This window comes from Sus scrofa, chromosome 14 (genome assembly GCF_054392235.1).
Source record: "Sus scrofa isolate SSC_HxYL_T2T_F1_AM1 chromosome 14, Sscrofa_HxYL_maternal_Yorkshire_Landrace_v2.0, whole genome shotgun sequence".
NCBI lineage: Eukaryota > Metazoa > Chordata > Mammalia > Artiodactyla > Suidae > Sus > Sus scrofa.
Window position 1 is genome coordinate 97,100,392 of NC_139396.1, and position 12,732 is coordinate 97,113,123.

The window sequence follows — 12,732 nt, forward strand, 5'->3', positions numbered from 1 at the left end:
GTAGGTCGCAGATGTGGCTCGGATCTGACATGGCTGACACGGCTCCAATTCGACCCCTAGCCTGGGAACCTCCATATCCTGCAGGTGTGGCCCTAAAAAGCAAAAAAACAAAACAGGAGTTCCCGTCGTGGCGCAGTGGTTAACGAATCCGACTAGGAACCATGAGGTTGCGGGTTCGGTCCCTGCCCTTGCTCAGTGGGTTAACGATCCGGCATTGCCGTGAGCTGTGGTGTAGGTTGCAGACGCGGCTCGGATCCTGCGTTGCTGTGGCTCTGGCATAGGCCAGTAGCTACAGCTCCGATTAGACCCCTAGCCTGGGAACCTCCATATGCCGCGGGAGCGGCCCAAAGAAATAGCAAAAAGACAAAAAAAAAACAAAAAACAAAAAACAAAACACACACACACACACAAAAATCCACATCACATTTACTAATAATGATATTTGATACATTCATAGGGTACAACCATCACCACTATCTAGTTCTGGAACATTTTCATCACCCTAAATGGAAAGCCTCAGATGTCCTGGCAACCACAAATCTGCTGTCTCTATGGATGTGTCTATCCTGGACATTTCATGGACATGGACTCATACAATATGTGACTTCTTTTGTCTGGCTTCTTTCACTTAACATAATGTTTTCAAGGTTCATCCATGTGATAGGACGGATTAGGATGCCATTTCTTTTTCAGGCTAAGAGTTCATTGTATGGCTATACCACATTTCATTTATCAGTTTGTTAGTTGATGGACCCTTGGGTTGTTTCCATCTTTTGGCGGTACTTTCATTTAACAACCATTTCCTGAGCTCCTACTATGACCCAGGCACTGTGCTGGGGACCTGCTCATTATTTATTACTCACCCCTCTGTACGCCTCGCCTCTGGGTGGAATTTTTCCCCATTTCACAGGTAAAGGAACTGAGGCTCAGCAGGGTTTAAGGAACTTGCTGAGCTAGAAAGTAGCAGAAACAGTTCAGCCCAACAAAGGGTGGCTGTGTGCCTGTAGTATGCCAGTCCCCACGTCGGGCTGCAGGGCATAGAAATAAAAGGCACAGTCTGTGCCCTAACAGACATTCCATGTCAGATGTGCCCAGCAGACTCAGTATCACTTCATTGGAAATTCATCAGTGACTCTGATGTATCTTAATCTGTAATCACTGTATCAATACATTCCTCATCAGGGAAAACTAAAACCCACCATCAGACCCCATATCCGTGTCAGTCCCTCCCCGCAAAGGACTGACAGGACTGCACAATTTGAAGTAGTTTGGGCCTCACTGGTTCAAGGGTAGTTACCAGCTCCATTCTGCCCTTGACAATGCAACAACTCAGTCTGTATCTGCAGCGACAGCTCCCTGAGCTCTACTGGTGTCCTCAAGAGGCCCAGGACCTCACTGCAGCACAGTTCATCTTGGACACAGAAGCAGGATGGCCAGTCCTGTGGTGGATGTCCTGACTTCTCCATTGTCCTAGGAGAGCCCTGTGGTCATGTGGCCATGGGAGCAGAGTGGAGCCCTGTGGTCATGTGGCCATGGGAGCAGAGTGGAGCCCTGAAGACATCAGCAGGAGACAGCTCACTGGCTGACCCTGCCAAAACTTCTGGTCATTGAACTCTCTGGGACAGGATCCAGCAGAGAGGCACAGAGTGGTGGGGCCTGGATGGCTTGGCATCCAGTCCTCTGCATCTGTTCTCAGGGGCTGTAGGAGATTCAGTGTCCACCTTGGGAGCTGCTCGCAGAGCCCTGGCAATGCCAAGTGCAACTTCTTGAAGAGTAAACTGAAGTGGAATTTAAGGGAGGTTGGGCACTTAAAGAGACAGCGATGCCATCATCTTTGCCAATATTAGACTCTGTGTATCAAGGAGGAGAAGAGTATGGAATCTGGAGCCAGACTCCCTGATCTCAAATCCTGGCTCTGCCGGCTTCCTCACTGTGGGACCTTGGGCAGAGTATTCAACTTGTCTGGGTGCTAGTTCCCTCATCTGTAAAATGGGGATGTGCATGGTATCTACCTAGGGGGCTGTTGTAAGGATTAAGTAAAATAACAGATGTAAGGGCCCTAGAGCATAGTAAGCACTCATAAATGGTAGCTATTTTGTTAAGAGCCTGGTCAGAGGTAGGACTAAAAAAAGTAAAATGAAGTTCTAATGATTTAGCTTCCCAGAAATGACAAGACTGGTTGTGTCTTTTTGGGGGGTTTTTTGGTTTTGTTTTTTATTTTTTATTTGCTTTTTAGGGCTGCTCCCGCGGCATATGGAGGTTTCCAGGCTAGGGGTCAAATTTGAGCTGTAGCCGCCAGCCTACACCACAGTCACAGCAACATCAGATCCAAACTGGGTCTGCAACCTACACCACAGCTCAGGCAACGCCAGATCCTTAACCCACTGAGCAAGACCAGGGATCAAACCTGCATCCTCACGGATGCTAGGCAGATTTGTTTCCACTGAGCCACGAAGGAGGAACTTCTGGTTGTGTATTTAAGAACATGCTAAGCAAGTGTACATTTGTAATATTGTTCCCCACTCAAAATACCTCTCTCAAAACCCTCCAGATAGTCACAACTGGTATGATTTATTGAGCACGTACTATGTGCTGATAAGCACTGTGCCCAGTGCCTTCCATGCATTAACTCCTTGGATGATCCTCCCAACCCTGTGAAATGGGTGCTTGATCATCGCCCATCTTCCTGATGAGGAAACCAAGGCTTGGAGAGGTGAACTCACCTTGGATCCAGGTTGCAAACCCATGTCTTTCTGCCTCAGAACACAGTGTGGACATGTGTATGCTTGGGGCCTTCAGCACCCTTGTCCTTCCTTGGTGACAGGACAATAAAAGGCACTTAACTGTTAGCCCAGTTGTCTCGGATCTTGGGCAATCCCTGCACATGTCATCTGCCTCTGTAAACAGTGCTTATGGGATCCTGGCCAAGAAAGAGGCAGCAGACCAGAGACTCTCTTTAGAACTTGGCTTTCAATGCCAGCAGGGCAGAGCAAGGCAGAGAAGCGTCACATGCGGAGTTGCTGGAGGAAAGATCTCCAGATACAAGCCCTCAATAAACATCAGCATCAAACTCGGCAGACAGCCAAGAAATGCAGACCAAAACGATAATGACCTCTTAAATTGGCAACAATTTTTAAAATTAGCAAAACCCAGTGCTGGCGAAGGTAGAGAGAAACTTCCATTCATCTGTTGGGAGAATTTAGAGGAAAGTTTGAGAATATACAAGAAACACCATAACATTTTTTCATATCCTTTCATCCAGCAAATCCAGCGCAGGCATTTATTCTAAGGAAATAACTGGGGCTGAATGCTAAGATTTACTGTTTTAAAACATTAAACATTGTTTACGATAGTGAAAAACAAACAAAAAAACCCTCTAAGTGTTGAATACTAAGGAAGTGGTCAAATAAATTATGGTTTACGCATACAATGGGATACTCTACAGCCATTAAAATAATCATCCAGAAGACTTTTTATGACAGTTAAAGATGTTTAGGACATATAAGATAACAAAAGTAGTCTATAAAACTTCATTGACATAAAATATTCTCCATAATGTGAATATATTTGCCCAGAGCAGTGATCGGAAAAACATAAACCAAACTGCTGACAGTAAATTACTTATCTGAATTTTAAGCAGTTTCTTGAACAAACATGTATTCCTTTCATTCATCAGGATGCAACGCCATCCCTGATTCATGGGACCTCTCTGAGTTTCAGTTTTTAAGTACAAAGGAGGCTAATCATGACGTCAAAAGTGCTGCTCAGGGGTCTTTTAAGTGAAAAGAGAAGTGTGATGACCCCAATACAATGCCTCATGGTGATTTATCATCACCACTGCTGTTACGATGACAAATCATGTTTATCATTATTATTATGACTTGTGCAATTAGGAAGGAGAAAAGCCTTGGCCTTTGCCCACTTCCCCACCCAACTCGGAAAGCCACGCCTGCCAGCTGTCCCCCCACAGGGCTGGCGCTCCCTCTCGACTTCCTGCGGGGCCTTCAGCTCACGCTTGCCAGGACTCCTGTGTTCCGTCTTCCTTGCCCCTGTCCGCAGAGAGGAAGAAACAGCCCAGCAAACGCTGGCCTGCTGGCCCCAGAGTGAGACGTGGAAGTTTACAAAAACACATAAGCAAATGTTTGGTTTGGGAGGAGAGAGGGAGCAGAGGCTGCCCCAAGAAAAGGCGACTTTTCAGAAAGCGCTGGAGGAGACTGCCCTTCACCGCTGGGCCTCCTTCATCTCCTGTTTGTTTCTTCACTCGGTCCTGACCACCTCATTTGCTGTGAAGCATCTGGCCCCAATATGGGACTGATTTTAATAAATCTAAGACATCTCCCTTAGCCCAGCAGACTTGGAAGAAACTAAGGAGAAACCCCACGGGGTTGCCAGCAGAAGCCCTGAGCAGCAGAGACAGACAGGAAAGAGGCGGATGGGTAATAACCAAGTGAGGACCAGGGCGCGTCTGGGGCGCAAGGCGTGTACATGAGGCTGATGTGCTCAGCAATCAAATGGGATGGGCCCGAGAGCGATATTTGCCCCCAGGAGCCAATAGCAGCCTCTAGCAAGCTTCCACCTGCCCTTGGTTTCTATTCTCTCCTGTAGATGCTAAGGAGGCAGGAGCTGGCTCATCAGGGTCACAGATTTCTCCAGATGCGGGGAAAGTGAATGGAGGGCATGTTGTGGCTGCTACCCTAGGCACACGCACGCTCACACACACACACACACACACACACACACACACACACACACACACACACACACCCTCCTTCCAGGCTGGGAAAGCAGAAGGTTATAGAGTTCTAGCCAGACTCCATCCTCTAGTTGCTTTAAAACCGAAAGTACACTGCAGTCCCTTCTGGTTGAAAATATCAATATGGTGTTCAATTCTCATGACTCCCAGACGAGACAGAGTGACAGTTGCTGGGTGGAGCATCAGGAAGCGCAGACAAGAACATCAGATTGAAAATGAAAGAAAGAAATGAATGGAAAAAAAAAAAAAAAAAAAGCTGTGATTCCTAGAAATTCCCACTCCACCCACTTCCCACAACTCTTCTATTACTCCGAAATGAGAAATTAATTCCTCCAGGCTTGAGATTGTGAAGAATGTGCCAAAACCCAAGAAAAAGGCTTTATGTTTGCAGGGTGTGAACGTGGCTTAGCTGGAACTCACTAAGACACAGCTAATGGAGCCTGGGCTCCCCTTCTTTGCATTTCAGTAGATTCTCAAAATACAGTTCGTCCAGGATGTCCTGAGCAGGTCTGAGGCCTCTTCTGTATTGGTGTGAAGAATAGGACAGGGTGGGCAGCAATATTAATTGTGATGATAATTTTTGTCTTGTTCTCACTTATGTACAAAGAAGATGTTCTACGAACAGAAAGTCATGTCCCTTTTCCTCCTACAGGGAGGACAGCCCAGCTGCCCTAAGCCCAGCTGAACTCTGAACCTTAGCAAGGAGCCCATAAGCCACTGCTGAAGAGGCCACGAATCTCAACCCTTGCTTATACCACTTACTACAAAAATACAGAACTTTCCGGGAGTTTCCGTTGTGGTGCAATGGTTAATGAATCCGACTAAGAACCATGAGGTTGTGGGTTCTATCCCTGGCCTTGCTCAGTGGGTTAAGGATCCGGTGTTGCTGTGACCTGTGGTATAGGTTGCAGACATGCCTCGGATCCCGTGTTGTTGTGGCTGTGGCATAGGCTGGTGGCTACAGCTCTGATTCGACCCCTAGCCTGGGAACCTCCATATGCTGCTGAAGCAGCCCAAGAAATGGCAAAAAGACAAAAAAATAACAACAACAACAACAACAAAAACAGAACTTCCTAAACTAACCCAGTGGTTTTCAACTCTAGACATGCATTTCAAAGCACCCACTGGTTCTCAAACTTTCTTTTTTCTTTTTTTTTTCTTTTGTCTTTTTGCCTTTTTCTAGGGCCGAACCCATGGCATATGGAGGTTCCCAGGCTAGGGGTCTAATTGGAGCTGTAGCTGCCAGTCTACACCACAGCCACAGCAACGCAGGATCCGAGCTGCATCTGCAACCTACATCACAACTCACGGCAACGCCAGATCCTTAACCCACTGGGTGAGGCCAGGGATTGAACACGAAACCTCATGGTTCCTAGTCGGATTTGTTAACCACTGAGCCATGACGGACTCCAACTCTCCTATGCAGCAGAATCTCCTGGAGGGCCTTAGTAAAACATAGACTTCTGGGCCCCATCCCAGAGCTTCTGATTTAGTAGGTCAGGGGTAGAGCCTGAGAACTTGCATTTTAACCAGTGCCCTGGTGCTGCTGGTGCTGCCAGTCCCTGGCTCACACTTTGAGAGCCAGCCTCCCCCTGCCCTCAGAGACTGATTCAGCTGGTCTGGAGTTGATAGGGATGGAGTAGGCACAGGTAGTTGTTGAAGCCCCAGTAAAGGATCACAGATAGAGAGGGAAAGCTAGGGGACTTTGGGAGATCACTGTACATTAATAATTGCTCAAGAAAGCCATCAGAACGAGGCAGGCTTGCCTGATGAATGGAAGTGCAAGAACTGCCTCAGGTCATTGGGTGGGGGGTGGGATGAGGCCTGCATTTGGATTCAGACCAAGGGCAGGAGTTGGAGGACTGCCCTTCTGCTGATTTAAATACACACCTTACCGCATACTAAGGAGGAGCTATTCCTCCAAGGAAGAGGACGAGGTGGTCTTTTCCCACCCCCACTCCCCTTGGATGATAAAACTGTAGGTCTCCTAATCCTTGGGGCGGAGCCTTCTTGCCTGCACGCTTGCATCTCTCGTGAGAGTCCTATCTTAATAAATCTATTGCTTGCCTATCACTTTTATCTCTCACTTAATTCCTTCTGCACAGAGGCATGAAGAACCTGAACCTCAGTAAGTCCAGACACTGGGTGAGTGATTCTGATTTAAAACTGTGGGTTTAAGTCCCAATCTGGATTTAGGCTGGGTTTGAGTCCAGACATGTGGGTTCAAGTCCCAATCTGTGTTCTGGCTAGGTTCAGGCCATGAGTGCTGTCAGTTCAGAGTGGGCTCTGGACAACCCCTATTTAAAGGGCCCCCAGGGGGGAGCTCCTGTTGTGGCACAGTGGTTAACGAATCCGACTAGGAACCATGAGGTTATAGGTTCCATCCCTGGCCTTGCTCAGTGAGTTAAGGATCTGGCGTTGCTGTGAGCTGTGGTGTAGGTTGCAGACGTGGCTCGGATCCCATGTTGCTGTGGCTGTGGCGCAGGCTGGTGGCTACAGCTCTGATTAGACCCCTAGCTGCGGGAGTGGCCCTAGAAAAGGCAAAAAGACCAAAAAAGGGAGGGGCGGCCCTGGGGGATTCTGGGAGAACCACCACTACCACCTCTAGGGTCAATTAAGTGAGATCAACTACAAGAGCATATTGTAAAAATCACTACAAGTAGCCGTTAACAGTTAGGTACTTACTAGATTCCAGCTGTTCTCAACCGTGGCCTTATCTAACTCTAGTCCTTTTTTTCATCAAAGAGAAATCTTGACATCTCTCTCTGACTTGGCATGTCTGCAGCTTCACAGAAGCCATTTCTGCATGTCCCTGGCCTGCTGCTGGCTCTGGCTGAGCTTTAGGACATCAGCGCTCGGTCACAGCTCCCAGCTCTGTTTGCAGGCTCACTGGGGTCTTGACACCCTCCCTCTCCCCTCTGTTTGGAAGAATGTTCTCTCTCCTTGCACATGGCCCAGGGAGCCCGTGTGGCATGCCTTCCATATGACCCAGCCCAAGGAAAGCTGACCCATCTTGACCCATGGAAAAGCCAGGGTCCACTGAGCCCAAGTCCTTGGCTGGGCAGCCGGGCTCTGGAAAGCGCAGATAGACTAGCACACAGCTGATGAGCTAATCCGTGGTCTGCAAGGGCATAAATCCCCCTCCAAGGCCTGGCAGCAGAGGAGCTGGGGCCTCTTGCCCCCACCCCCCGCTATGGGAAAATTTACAAAACAAAGAGCAGATGCTGAACACAATGACTTCACCGCAGAATGGGGCCCAGTGAATTTGCATCAGCAAGGGAAAGGTCAGTGGATGCGGGCCAAGTCCTGCTCAGAGGAGCCCCAAAGAAACAGGCAGGCGCACTGCCCCAGCAGCCAGACTGAAGAGCAGAGGGAGGATCATGAACACACTTTGCCTCCCCTGGGCCAGGCTCTTACAAGGAGCACCTTATTTAATCCCTATGACACCTCCACAGTAGATGCTGCCATTGTTTCTATATTGAAGATGAGGCAACAGAAGCTCAGAGAGGTCATCCACCCTGCCCATGGTCACACAGCTGGTACAATAACTAACATGTATTGGGTCCTTATTATATGCCAGGCACTGCTTCAGTTGCGTCAAGCATATTGACCCATTTAATACAATTTTAGAGGTAGCATATTAGTCAGCATAGGCTAGATTGTGCTGTGCTAATGAACGATCCCCAAAGTCTGAGGACCTAACCTGACAAAAGTTTCTTTCTTATCGACATGAAGTCAGCTGCGGCTCTGTGAACATCTCTGGGGCATCTTTCGTTCATGCAGTGACCCCCACAAGCCAGGAAGCTTTGATCTTGTTGCTCAGCCAACTGAACACAGGTCACCTTGGTGCTGAGGCAGAGGAAAAGACAACAGGAAAGTCACATGCTGGCTCTTTTATGCTTTGCCCCCAAAGTGACTCATGCCACTTCAGCTCACAGGCCACTGGCCAGTGCTGGGCACAGAGCACCTACCCAATAGCACCTACCCAACTGCAGGGCAGCTGGGAAATACAGGGGAACAAATAGAATGTTTAAGACTCTTACTGTCTCTGCCACAGTAGGTCCTACTGTTTTTCTTTACCTTTCCTGTAGTTGAATGAAATTAAATGGAAAATTCTTTAAATTCTATGCAGTAGTTTTCTAAAGTTTCACACACATGATTTCGTATAATCCCCTAATAATCTCTTCATTTTCCTCTATCCCTCTATTGCCCCTCCCAGCCAGAATTATTATTCCTCCCAGCAGGAACTTTTTTTTTCTTTTTTTGCTTTTTAGGGCCGCACCCTCAACATATGGAAGTTTCCAGGCTAGGGGTCCAATCAGAGCTGTAGCTGCAGACCTACACCACAGCCACAGCAATGCAGGATGCGAGCTGTGTCTGCAACCTACACCACAGCTCACAGCAATACCGGATCCTTAACCTACTGAGTGAGGCCAGGGATCGAACCCGCAACTTCATGCTTCCTAGTCGGATTCATTTCCGCTGCACCATGACGGGGACTCCCAGCAGGAACTATTATTATCCCCATTTTACAGACAAGAAAACTGAGACAGAAGTGAAATGACATGCTGTATTAGTTTGCTAGGGCTGCCAGCAATGGATCAGATGTCTTCAACAACAGAAATATATTGTCTCGGGGTTCTGGAGGCTGGAAATCGGAGATCAAGGTCTCAGCAGGGTTGGATCCTTCTGTGGGCTGTGAAGGACCATCTGTACCATGCCTGTCTCCTAGTCTCTGGTATTTGCTGGCACCCTCAGTGCTTCTCAGCTTGTGGGAGCATCACCCCAGGGTCTGCCTTCTTCACACGGTGTTCTCCTTGGGCATGTCTGCTTCCAAGTTTCCCCTTTTTATAAGGTCATCAGCCACGTTGGATGAGGGGCCCGCTAGACTCCAACATGACCTCATTGTAACTCATTTCATCAGCAGCAGTCCTACTTCCAAAGAAAGTCCGATTCCGAGGTACTGGGAGTTAGGAGTTCAACATGCAAATTTTGGAGAACACAATTCAACCCATAACTCTTGCTCAAGGTCACACATAGCCAATAGGCAGAATAACGAGTACCGCAGTCTGTCTAATTTCAACCCTCCAGCCAAGGTGATCATTATTTCCTCTGAAATGGGAGGTCTATAAAACATTCGGAGCCATGGTGATGATGAGAATTAATCATGCTATTCATGCTATTCTTGCCAGTCTTCGAAAGCAGAGATCATACCTCACAAAACTACTCTTACATTTGTCCTTAATAAACATGAAATCCATTTAAGTGAAGATTCTGTTAAACGAAATCTTCAACGAGGATGTGGAAACACTCCAAGAAATTACAATCCCTCTTCCTCCCCACTCCCTCCACCCAAGTGGGATGCAGGCTCTCCTTGGAACAGATGGCTGTGGGGTTCTCTTTTCTCATGGTCCCACCCACAGGCCTGGTCTAGAAGGAAGACATCTCAGCTTTTCCCATCTTTACCAACTGGAATGGTCCATCTGAGAGGTGTGGCAGCCGACCTACTGCACCTCCCAGGGTCTGATATTAATTAAGCTGGACATGAGAAAGGGTGTGTGCACCTGTATACCCATTCACATACCTTCCCGCCCTCTACCCCAGGTTCCTACCCTTTATTCCTCCAGCCCCGCCAGACACAGAGCCCATCATTATTTTCTTTCTTCTTTTTTTTTTTTTAAGGCCACATCTGTGCTAAATGGAAATTTTCAGGCTAGGGGTTGAATCAGAGCTGTAGCCGCCGGCCTATGCCACAGCCACAGCAACTAAGGATCCGAGCTGTGTCCTTGATGTATACCACAGCTCATGGCAAGGCTGGATCCTTAACCCACTGAGTGAGGCCAGGGATAGAACCTGTGTCCCCATGGATGCTAGTCAGATCATTTCCACTGAGCCATGGCGGGAACTCTTTTTTTTTTTCTTTCTATGGCTGCACCTAAAGTATATGGAAGTTCCTAGGCTAGGGCTGCATTGCAGCTGCAGCTGCTAGCCTATACCACAGCCACAGCAACGCCGAATCTGAGCTGCATCTGCGACCTATACCACAGCTTAGGGCAGCAACGGATTTTTTTTTTTTTTTTTTTTTTTGCTTTTTTAGGGCCTTACCCTTGGCATATGGAGGCTCACAGGCTAGGGGCTGAATCAGAGCTACAGCTGCCAGCCTATACTAGAGCCACAGAAACACAAGATCTGAGTTGTGTCTGCAACCTACACCACAGCTCACGGCAATGCCAGATCCTTAACCCACTGAGCGAGACCAGGGACCAAACCCACATTCTCATGGATCCTAGTTGGGTCTGTTAACCACTGAGCCACAAAGGAAACTCCAATAATGGATTCTTCACTCACTGAGCAAGGCCAGGGATTGAACCCACATCCTCATGGACACTATGTTGGGTTCTCAACCCACTGAGCCACAAATGGGAAATCCTCATCTTTGTTTTCTTAAGTCTTCATCTTTGCCCATAGCCTTCCCCAGGGAGTCTCCTGTTGGAATGGTATGGGATTCTTTCACATAGGAAGAAAATAATCCAAGGTTTTAGAGTCTGGGTGTCAATGGTCACACATGTCATTTTATAATGCCTTCTACCTGTGACATTATAGCACACCGGGCAGAAATGCCCAGTGATCAAGGCCATGCCCAGAAGCAGGCTGAGCATCTCATCCAAACTTGCAGCGACCCTGAGGTGCCACTGCAGAAGATTAAAAAGGCTGGCTGGCAATGGTTAGAGTGGTCAGGAAAGATTTTAATCAGTAATAACCACTGCAGTAGGAAGAAGAGTCCAGTGTGACCTGAATTCAACTTGGACTTGTGCAGAGGTGACTGGCTGTTTTAAAGGGAGAAGAAGGGAAGAGGGATGGGGGTGAGCAGGAGCTGAGAGACAGGGAAGTGAAGAATTACTAAAAGTGGGGGGGGGTGTTGGTCCATGTGAAGCCCACATAAAGGGGGTTGGCTAACTGGACTTATGGAGGCTAGGCTCCTCCCCTCCAGCAGAAGCTGTCAGGGGCAGGGGTTGGCCCTCTCTTCAGGTGCTGGCTGAGATGGTCAGTTCTTTCAGCAGCCTTGAGTTTTTCCTTTAAGAGGGGCCAGTATCATCCTAGGGAAGTGGCCCCAAGGTGTTAGAAACTATGTTAGTGTCTATTCAGGTCTTTATAGGCCAAAGTGGAGGCCTCGTCCAGAAGAAGGCTTGGAGGAGCATGACTGGGGTTTGGGCAAGGAAGAAGCCTTGTCACTCCCATCACTCTCTGCTTTTCTCCCATGAAAGCGGTTCAGCCTTTCACCCAAGGCTACATACTCAGGGAACGGTCAAGCCACACTTGGTCTCCTGAGTTCCTCGTCAATCCTCTCTGGCTCCTGGCTTACCCTCTTTCTCCCCGGGTCTGTCCACTCACAACACCCCTACCCCTGACCCCACCCACTCATTGCTCAGGGCTTCTGGCAGGAGGAGGATGTCAAGGTCAGGCTGCTGGGAATGAGGTGAGTGAGTGGCCTGAGCAAGTGATCCACCCTCCCTCAGGCCTGGGTTTTCTAAGGGAGGATTAGAGGGGGTGACCCCATGCAGTCACCCCATGCAGAGGCTAATAACAATGGACATTTATGACAGGCCAGGTACTTCACCTGATTTTTTTTTTTTTTTTTTTACCTGAAAGGTCAGTAAAAATACTGAGCATTTCCTTTGTCACCAAGATGGGTGGGCCACCTAGGAGGGATAAATCAATCAACATGGCCAGAGGATGGAGGGGACAGACAGGAGGCTCTTTCTCAGCCCCTCAGACCCTGCTGACCTCCTTGGGCCTCTGTCCCATGGAGTAAGGTCAGCACGAAGCTCTGGGCTTGGGCCCCAATGTCTGGGTGATCCGTGATTAGGAATGTACTTCTGACATCCCCTGAGCTGAACTCCAGCCCAGGCTCACTAGTCATTAGCTGGGCACCCTGGGATTGTTATTGTCCTTTTCTTCATGTCAGTTTCCTCTTCTAT

The 12,732-nt window shown here is 48.3% G+C and overlaps 1 long non-coding RNA gene across 1 annotated transcript in view; it reads right to left on the bottom strand.

The window, feature by feature from the left end:
• The window catches only part of LOC110256608 (uncharacterized), a 131,738-nt gene that overhangs the window by 95,004 nt on the left and 24,002 nt on the right, over nucleotides 1–12,732 (bottom strand). The window lies entirely within an intron of this gene.